Here is a 10,062-nt window from a genome sequence, read left to right on the forward strand (position 1 = left end):
GGGTGTTCGTTTGACTCGTTTACTTCTTTCTCGGAAGCTCCCGGGTGACCTGGGCAAACAGGTCAGGCGTCCAGATGCCCTGCACCCACATTCGCTGGTGGACACCGTGCGGGCCTTCGCCAACAGGGTGTGCAAACGGCCTGCTTTGATTCACTGATACAAGCCTTCCTCGAACCTCCAGTTAAGCGTCGGGCCTGGGGGGCTTAGGGGTTGAGGAGTCCAGCAGTGAGGCCCCGAATGCGAATCCAAGGGTGAATGAAAACAGCCCTCAAAGTAAAATGCGATGCTGGAAAATCATCGCCGTGAGACCCAGTGAGAAGAGCCCAAGGACCCAAATGACCCCAGCCGACGGGTCAGGTCAGCTGCCTGACGTGACCCATGCTGAGGGGAGGAGGGACGCCCTGTGGAGTCAGGCATCGGAAGAAACCAGGCCCACCTCCATCAGGCTTTGCTGCTGTTCCAGACACTGTTCCCAGCTCCCAACTTGGACCACGACATGACTCCCACCAGGTCTCCTACAGCAGACCCCTCCGCCTCCTCCTCCCCCCAGACTTGGCGGGTCCTCGTGGCAGCAGGCTCACGGTCCCTCCAGATCTCACAGCGGCCTTCCACCCACGGCCTCCCCTCCCCCCCCACCTCTCTCCACCACACTTTCCAGCTTCCCTTCCAACACACTGCTTGCTCCAGATACCAGGGGGCAGACGGAACATTCTAGAGCGCTCGGGAGCTCTCACAGCACTCCCTCCCACTGCCCCACTCTGTCCAAATGCTGTTCCCCAGACCTAAGGGACCCCGCCAAGCCCCTGGAGTCATCCCCAGACATCCCTGTGCTCACAGTGGCCCCCTCACACAGGGCCTAGCGGCAGGTGCTCCGGACAGACCCAGTGAATGCACAAATGCACGCTTCCCCGACAGTGTCCACATGACTCGGGGAACTCGCTTCCAAATGGGACTCCCGCTCGCCTCCTGAGCGACCACCCCTCGGGGTCCCTGACTTGGAGAGGCTGTAAAGGAAGCCGAGAAGACCTTTCCGGTCACCCAGGAAACGTGACCGGAGGCAGGTGGCCCACAAAGGCAGGGGCAAAGAGCACCCCACATTCTAGACAAAGACCCCAAAACGGGGCTCAGACAAGCACAGAACCACCTGCTGCCCACAGACGCCAGCCTTTCCCCAAACCCCGATTCCAGCTGCTTCCTTGGTCAGTCTCAGCATCTTGAGTCGACTCAAAACGTCAACACACGCGGTACGCAGGCCCGTGAGACCCAGACAGACAAGGGTTCCGTGAGCCAGAGCGTGTGCCATTTTTCCCGGCTCCCCCACATCTGGAAGCGTGCTGGTTCCCGACTCGGTGATGGGCCGTGGCCTAGTCTGAAAAGCCCTGGGGCCCCTGCTCCTCGCTCGAGAACCAAATCCCTCCAGCCACATCCCTGCAACCTGACACGGCCCCAGCAGACCCAGGGGCTTCCGAGACGAGCACACGAGGCGACAGACACACCGGGGCCAGAGCAGTGTGGGGCGTGTAGGGGGTGTAACAAAGTCACCCCGACCCCTCACGGCACCCAACGCAGAAGCAGGGGCCGCAGGAGAAGAGGAAGCAGCAGCAGGACCCAGAGGCACCCACAGGGGCGTGAGCAAAGCAGGTGGACGTGTGGTACCACCGAGGCTGGCTCAGGGCGGGGGGGGGGGGGGGGGGTCCACCGTCCAGCGATTCGAGGTTGAAACCCAGGTGCTGACGGATTCAGGGACCACAGGCCCCAACAGAGCCCATCAATCAGCCCGTCTCTGTGCCCCGGGGGGGCTCAGCAGAGAGGCCGCGTAAGCTTCCCACGCCTCGTCACGAAGGGCCGTGGACGCGCCACAGCCAGCGAGCAGTCCTGGAGGCCAGACATCCGGTCCGGGCAGCTCACCGGGTTCCCGGCCCCAAGTCCTCGGTGCAGGTGCGCGACGCCTCCCGTCAGTGCCTCATCGCCATCAACGCCCGGGTTCCGGGGAGCAGACGTGGGGTCTCACTGGGGCACGTTTGGAAGCCTGACAGACCGGGGCTCCGGGGCCGGTGGCCGTTCTGCCACCAGGGGCGGGAAGGAGACTCTTCCTTCTGGTGCCCCTGGGGGTGCTGGACACCCTCCCCTCCCAGATTTCTCCATGGCTCCAGCCCACCCCTCCCCTTTCCGCTCACTCTGGTCTGGGAAGGAAGGGCTCTCCGTCCCCTTGCGGTCACCCACCCTGAGCGAGATGACTGGACCGTTACCGCGTTCCAGGCTGGCGCCGGGGGCTCCGCCATCCAGAAGCCTCGAGGGCTGAGCGTTCCTTTGGCCGGGATGCGGCTCACACATCGGGGGCAGAGGCCGGACGCCCCAGCGGGGACTCCCAGGGCCATCAGCGGTGCATGGAGCCGCGCAAGCGGCCGTGGGCAGGTCTCCCTCGTGGCACAGACCACGTGCGGACAAGTGGGGCGTCAGCACCCTTCCGTCTGTCCCCCCTCCCACCCTTCCTAAGAGGCCGGGGGAGGGGACTTGCCAGCAGGCCTGGTTGGCCTGAGAAGCTGGTCCTCTTTCAGGCCCACGCAGCCCTCGAGGGACAAAAGCAGCTTGGCAAGCACGTGGAGGGCCCACACAGCCAGCTCGGACGTGGTAGAGAATCACTCTTTGGTAGACACCGGCTGGACACGGAAGGGTGGCTCCTTCTCCGTGCCCCCCGCCCCCTCGCTGCATCCGGAACGTCGCAGGGGGCCCGGAAAGCTTTCCTGCAGACAGACGTGGAGGTTCGCAGCTACCTGGGAGATGCGGTCAGTGGGGGCCCGGAGGGCTCCGGAGGGCTCCGGAGGGCTCCGGGCACGAAACGGGGAGCGTCCTGTCGGCAGTGGTCAGAACGGACAGAGGCCGCCACGCCTCCCCCCACACGCCCACCCGTGAGCAGGCAGACGGGGAGGCCACGGCCCCGGGCTCCCTCCTGCCCCTGGAGTGACGCCCTGTGGGCGCGGGCAGAGGAGACCAGCACTAGATGGATGGCCTCGAGGGGCGGGTGGGAAGGTGCACAGTCTGGCCGGGTCGGTCAGGCCCCCGGGGGTCCCCCAGGCCCAGCTCGCACCTGCCGCCTAGCCCCCTCCTCACGCGCCCCGTCTCTGAGCCCCTCCTGCCTGCCTCCCTCTCCTCCGGCCGCCTGTCTGTAACCAGGACCTCTCAGCTGCAGCCGGACAGGAAGAAGGATTTGAAGAGTCCTTTGTTCTCCTTTTATGTGTGAAATTGTGACGAGAAACTGCTTCAAAGGCACCTGCCCTGCCGCACCAAGACCCTGGCAGTCTCCCTCGGGGTGAGGGAGGTGCCCGACGCCCGACCCGGCCACCGTCCACGTCGCCCCAGCGCCGCTACGCGTGGGATTCCGGAAAAGAGTCGACCGAACTTCAAAGCCCGGTGCGTGGGATTAGTTCAGGGCTCCACACCCGTGTGTAAATAAAACAGAACCGAATGGAACCGAATGGAACGGAATGGAAGGGAACGGAAGGGAATGGTGTCCTAGAATGACAAAGACCACACACTTACAGTAAGCGAGGAACTATCCTCCGCTTCACACGCAGGGTCCCTGAGAGTGAAGGTCACTCCGTGGGCAGGCACCTAAGACCTGATTTGAACCCGGAACCGTGTCCCGGGGCCCCCAGGCTCACCGCCACACGTACACCACAGCGCTTCTCAGAACCCGCCCCCTGCCTGCCCCTCCTGCCCATCAGCTCCGAGCGACAGGACGCGCACTCTGGTGGGCAGCAGTCACCCCACAATGTGATTAAAGGACTGGTCTAATGAATGAATGAAAAAATGTGAAGAAAAGTGCAAAGTGATCTCAGTTCAATCTCCGCTTTTCTCTGGCAGCTTCAACCCTGCAACAGCGAGCAATCACAGAACTCGGGTCCTGAGGGGACGCACATAATGATGCCTTTACATCCCCACCCAAGGCAGCAGTTTGCAGATGAAGTCACATGAGATCAGTTTATTTACTTTAATGTTTATTTATTTTTGCCACAGAGAGAGTGCAAGCAGGGGAGGGGCAGAGAGAGAGAGAGAGAGAGGGAGACACAGAATGTGAAGCAGGCTCCAGGCTCTGAGCTGTCAGCAGAGAGCCCGACACGGGGCTCGAACCCACGAACCGGGAGATCATGACCTGAGCCGAAGTCGGACGCTCAACCGACTGAGCCACCCAGGTGCCCCTGAATCACAGTTTTTTTTTAAATGCAGATCCTGGAACTTTCTTTGTAAAGATAAGTAATTTGGGGGCACCTGGGTGATTCAGTCGGTTAAGCGTCCAACTTCGGCTCAGGGCACAATCTTACAGTTCATGAGTTTGAGCCCCGCGTCGGGCTCTGTGCTGACAGCTCGGAGCCTGGAGCCTGCTTCCGATTCCGTGTCCCCCTCTCTCTCTGCCCCACCCCTGCTTGCGCTCTGTCTCTCTCTCAAAAATAAAATAAAACATTAAAAAAAATTTAAAGGCAGACAATTGAGAAAAGTCTGAGTGTGCACACGTGTGTGTACGTACACAACCATGTGCACATGGACACACACATACATAATGCGGATGCACTTTGCACGTGTGTGTGCGTGCACGTGTGTGCATATATGTGCGTGGACACACTTGCACACGTGCACATACACACACTAATTCTGGGAGAATGACAAGCTGTGAGAGGGAGAGTCAACCAGAAAACCTACTTATCACAGGTGGCTCCCTTTAGACACACGGGGACCCTCTCCACCTCGGTGCCATAAAAGGCAAGAGGAGGACTGGTCTGAGGCTCTGGTTACAGCATTTGGCGGCCAAGTCCAGCCCCTTAAAGCAGCAGGACCCAAATCAGTAATTCATTTGTTTTTTCAAGGTCCTTGGGCCACATAACAGCACATCTTTCAACAACGGATCCTCGAGCCCAGTGGGCAAGACAGGCTACAGCCAACAGCGTGACCTTAAAATAGAAGGGAGACAGAGCTGTCCCCACATGCGCCCTGTCCTGTCAGCTCTCTTTCCCAGCCACGGAAAGGAGACGTGCCGTGCACATCCCTGGCCCCGTGAGATGCACATTGGATCCTCACCCGTGTCCTTGAAGGGGGTCGGAAGCTCTAGGATACAGCATCGCAGGCAAAGGGCCCCCCCCAAAACGTCACACGGGCTTCGAGAGGTCTGGAGATAACGCTGCTCTGCTGGGGCTGCAGCCGATAAGCCGGTGCAAGGAAGGTCTATGATCCCAGTGCCCAGAACGACTCTTCCCAAGAGAGGAAGGCGCCGGCAGGACCCGACCTACACAGAGCTCTCTGCAGTGTGCTTTGGGGTAAAATCCAAAGCCTCCACGAGCACAACCGACAACGAAATAAGCACGCACAGGGTGCGGGAGCGGGAGCAGGAAACGGTAGGAATGGGGCGTGAGAGAGAGAGAGAGAGACAGACACAGAGCGCGAGGACCCCCTTCCTTCCACGGAACCCATCTTCGACTGTTCGTCTCCTCCAGGAAGAAGCACCGCGTGTCGGTCAACGGGGAAGACTGTGCAACCGGATGGCCTAGACTCGAGCCCGGACCCCCGGTTACACACCGTGCGACTGTGGGCCAGTTACATAAACTCTCGGCACCTCGGCTTCCTCCGTCCGCTCCATCCACACCATCAGAATTAATAACGGGACTTTGTGGGACTTCAGTAAAATCAAGAACTCAAAGAGCTTAGGAAGGACCAGGCTCCTTCCGGGTCGAGAGCATCGTGACCACATGCTTCCCCTCTTCCCTGGGGCCGGGAGGCTGGCATTGGGTTTCCCGCGGTAAAATGCTGCTGTGCTTCTAGAATCCACTCTAATAGGATCTTCCGTAATGCTTGCGGGTCACTGGGTCACCACAGTGGGTCCCGGCTGCACCGTCTGCCCAGAAGCCTGAAATCAGTGCCACGGGTACCAAGGCGTCCAACTCGGTGCCACCCACCGGGAATACAGCGCTCACCCCCCTTCGTCTGCCTTCTGCAACGGCCATTATCACCCGCGGGCGCCCCTTGCTGCCCCGTACGTGTTCGGGTCACCCTCCACTTATAACACAGGCCGCTCGGGAATCCTTAAGTCACTAATGAGAAAATCACGCTTAACGCTGGGGCTTGAAAAGTGCCCTGAGGATTGAGGCAGGAAAGGCCTTTCTAAGTGATCGCGGTTTTATACACGGAGCGGACATTCCCTTTGCCGTGTGGCACCCTCTCCTCCAGCCGGCCCCCCCTCGGCCCCTGTGGTCTGGGGAGGGCGGACCCCCGCCCGCTGAGCCGGCCTGGGGTCTGCAGCCGGGCTCCGAGCAGGGCTGAGTCAGATCCCCGTGTAATCGGCATCTGAGGAGCATTAGCCCCCACGTGACCTGCTCCCCTCCCGCCCGGTGCCCACACACAAGCTGCTGCCTGCTGCCTGCTCGGGGCTCAGTGTTTGCCTGCATCCAGATAAGGCTCGGCCGATCAATGGGTGCTTTTAAGCGGCTTCCCGGGGTGGGGGTAGAAGGAAAGAAAACGGCACCCACGACTGGCAGCCTAGGACTGCAGAGTGGGCGGCAGGGAAAGAGGTCCGGATGCAGGAGGGGAAGCGACCCAAATCCCACGGTGACTCCTCACGTGGTGCAGAGGCCTGGGCCCCTCTCGACCTCCCACCCTCGGGAGGAGGAGGACGGGGTCCCTCTGCTACACACTGGGCAGGTCCCCAGCTCCCAGCCCCCTGCAACATCTCCCCTCCATGCCCGAAGTGCTCCTGCTCTGTGCCCTGGCTTCAAGCGGGGGAGGGGGACACAGCTCACGGCCACACGGCCACACGGATGCTTCCTGCAGTGGGACCACAGGAGGGGACCAGAGGGGCCGGGAGGCGGAGGTCGGGTGGAAGGGCCCCTGCAGGCTCCTGATCAGGCCGGCCCCCCTTCCCCCCAGGCTTTCAGAAAGGCTGAGCACCAGCCTCCTGCTTGAAAATACAAACAAAGGTACCCGCAAATAGCAGTTTTTAAACCCAGAAGAAACCTGCCATGTGGCGCTTTGCATTTTCTGAAGTGCTTCCTGGAAGAATTCCCTGGGTTAAGTCTGAGGAATCCACCCACCTGCCTCCGCCCTCAGCTCCCGACAGGCCTGGGGGTGCAGCCCAGGGTGGGGGGGCTAGGATTCCCAAAGTGGGGGTTCAACCACCTGATTCAAATCCCAGCTTGGCCACCGTCTGGCTGCGTGACTCCAGGATAGTTACTTGGCCGCTCTGTGTCCCAGCCCTTCGTCTATGCAGTAGAGATAACAGAAAAGCCTCCTGTGTGAGTTCCTGGGGCTGCGGCCACGGACTATAGCAGACTCAGTGGCTTAAAACCACAGAAATTCATTCTCTCATTGATCTGGAGGCCAGAAGTCTGAAATCAAGGTCTTGGGGGCTTACGGGAGGATCCTTCCTGTTTCTTGCACGTTCTGGCCCTCCAGGCACTCCTTGGCTTGTGGCCACATCACTGCACCTGTCCTCGAGGTCATGTGGTCTCCTCCCCTGGGCGGCTGTGTATCTCAAAGCTCCGTCTGCCCTCTCTTATAAACGTGTGGCAGCGGCCAGGGCTGCCCGCCCAGAGACGATCCAGGATAACAACCTCTCTTTCTCAAAGATATTTGACTTAACCACATCCACCGCTGCACAGGCGATACCCCCTCTTTTCTGGCAGAAGGTAACAGTCCCTGAGCCAGGGATTGGGACCTTGGGGGCCTCACCCAGCCGCTTCCGGCCGCTTTAACGGGGGAGATGCAGCCAGGAGCCAGAAGCCGGCACAACGTTCTCGGCGCTCGGTGAGAGCTGCAGGCCCCTGTCCTCCAGCAGAGCGTGGGCTGTTACCGTCACTGTGATCGTCGTCTGTTATTAATATTCAGGGTGAATTAAAGAGCATTAACTCAGACAGTGAGAAATGACTGTCATTTCCATTCTCCTCCGAGAGCTCCTCCGGGAGGAAGCTCAGGCAGGTGCCAGGGTGTCCCCACACCTCCCGGGTGCTCGCTCACCACCCCCCCCCGCCCCCACCCCCGGTTGTGAGAAGAGGCCGGGCCCCAGGACACACCGGCAGGTGCAAGCAGGAGGGAGGCTAGAGATGGTTAGATCCACCGTATCCCTTTTCAGGCTGACGTCACCTAAGATGATAAAGGGGTCCGCTTACGGTCATCTCATAAGCTTTTATTTTTAGCCGGTACCCCTGGGGAGGAAGCGGTCACAGTCTCCTACTGGGGTGTCCAAGATCGGGAGCCACAGAGCCATCCTTGGGGGAGGGGCGGCCGGGCAGGGACACTGCCGGCCTAGAGCAGCCGCCCCATGGGCCAGGCCCACCCGCGAAGCAGTCGGCGCCCTGTTAATCACCGTTCTGACTGCTCCTCGCTGATGAAAATCAACACAGGCATTTTCTGCACGCTCCACGGTGCTGGTGGCCTCCATGCCTGCCTGCTGCCTGCCTGTCCCCGCCCTGTCCTTCTGGAATGCCACAAGCTTCCAGCCGGCTGGGCAGAGAGGGCTGCGGAGCCTGGGGCTCGCCCAGCCTGCAGAAACGTCCCGTCTTCCCCGTGGCTCGAGGCCGACACAAAGGGAGGCCTGAGCCCGGTTGCCCGGGCCTCTCATCCAGCACCAGCTCATTCCCTGCCGAGGTCTCCCCCCACTGCGGCCGCTCTCCCCCTGCACGTTTTAGGCAGTCCTGTGCTAAGAAAGGAAAAACAAATAAATTGCAGAAGCTTCTACAAAAAACCTGGGCCGCCCTGCCCAGGAGAGGAAGGGAAAACCAGCTTCAAAGGGCCGTGCTCCGGGCCATTGAGACCCACGGGAATTGGTGAGTCCAGAATACAAAGCCTGATTCTGACCCGAGCTGAGCCTCTCGGAGTCCCGGCCTTTAAAGGAGCTGCCGCTCAGGTTAAGGCAACGGCTGGCATTTCATAAAGAAGCCACACGGGAGCCAACCACAGCTCCCCCAGACTCCTCCCTCAGGCCGCCGGTCACAAGGACACAGCGTGGGGGCTTGGACACACAGGTCACGCCATGCACATCAAGGGGCAGTGAGACATTCTAACGTGGTCTAGATGAGGGCCCTGGTGACGGGGTGGGGAGCGCACCACGGGGCCGGCTGAAAGTGCAGACGCGGAGGATACGGAAAATACCCCCTCTGGGCGCCGGGCGAACAGAGAAGGTTCCCAAGGGAATGGGATCCCGTCACATTTGGGACTATTGCTATCACCGCCCGAACTCCGTCATCATCTCAATGGCTAGTCCGCGTGGAGTCCAATAATAATGGCGGTAATAACAGCTCACGTGTATTGAACACTCACTATATGCCAGGCCCTGTTCTAAATGGTTCATATCATTTAATTCCTTTAACCATCGAAACGCCCATCCACGGCCTCTGCGTCTGACGGAGAACAGCGTCAGAGCCGCTAAGTACCGGGTTGGTGAAAACAGCGGCCCCTTGAGGAGGAAACAAGATACAACTGTTGGGTTTTTTTGTTTGTTTTTTGGGGTTTTTTTGAGAGAGAGACAGAGCGTGAGCAGGGAAGGGGCAGAGAGAGAGAGAGGGAGACACAGAATCCGAAGCAGGCTCCAGGCCCTGAGCTGTCAGCACAGAGCCCGACACAGGGCTCGAACTCATGAACCGTAAGATGGTGACCTGAGACGAAGCTAGACGCCCAACCGACTGCGCCACCCAGGTGCCCCTGTTTTCCCATTTTATAGATAGCCATATGGAGGCACAGACAGGTTAAGAAACACATCCATGGTCACACAGACAGAAATCGCCAAGCCGAGATCAGAATAGCCAGTGTGGCTCTCGACTCTGCCCTCCCACCTGGCCAAAGGCCGCCTACTGAAGGCCGTTTAGAGAGGCCCACTCCTGGATCTGGTCCCTCCTGCAGATGCTGCGGGGAGAGAAGTGGGTACACGCACCTCCTCACCGGCGGGCGGCCCCATGGCTCTGGCATGGGTTCTGCCCCAAGCTCCATGGCGAATCCTGGCTGTGACGCTCACCGGCTGTGTGATTAGGGCCCCAGCCTCCGCCCCCTGGGCCTCAGTCCGCCATCTGCAAGACGAGGACAGCG

Source organism: Herpailurus yagouaroundi, unplaced genomic scaffold (genome assembly GCF_014898765.1).
Source record: "Herpailurus yagouaroundi ecotype Mexico unplaced genomic scaffold, PumYag 191, whole genome shotgun sequence".
Classification (NCBI taxonomy): domain Eukaryota; kingdom Metazoa; phylum Chordata; class Mammalia; order Carnivora; family Felidae; genus Herpailurus; species Herpailurus yagouaroundi.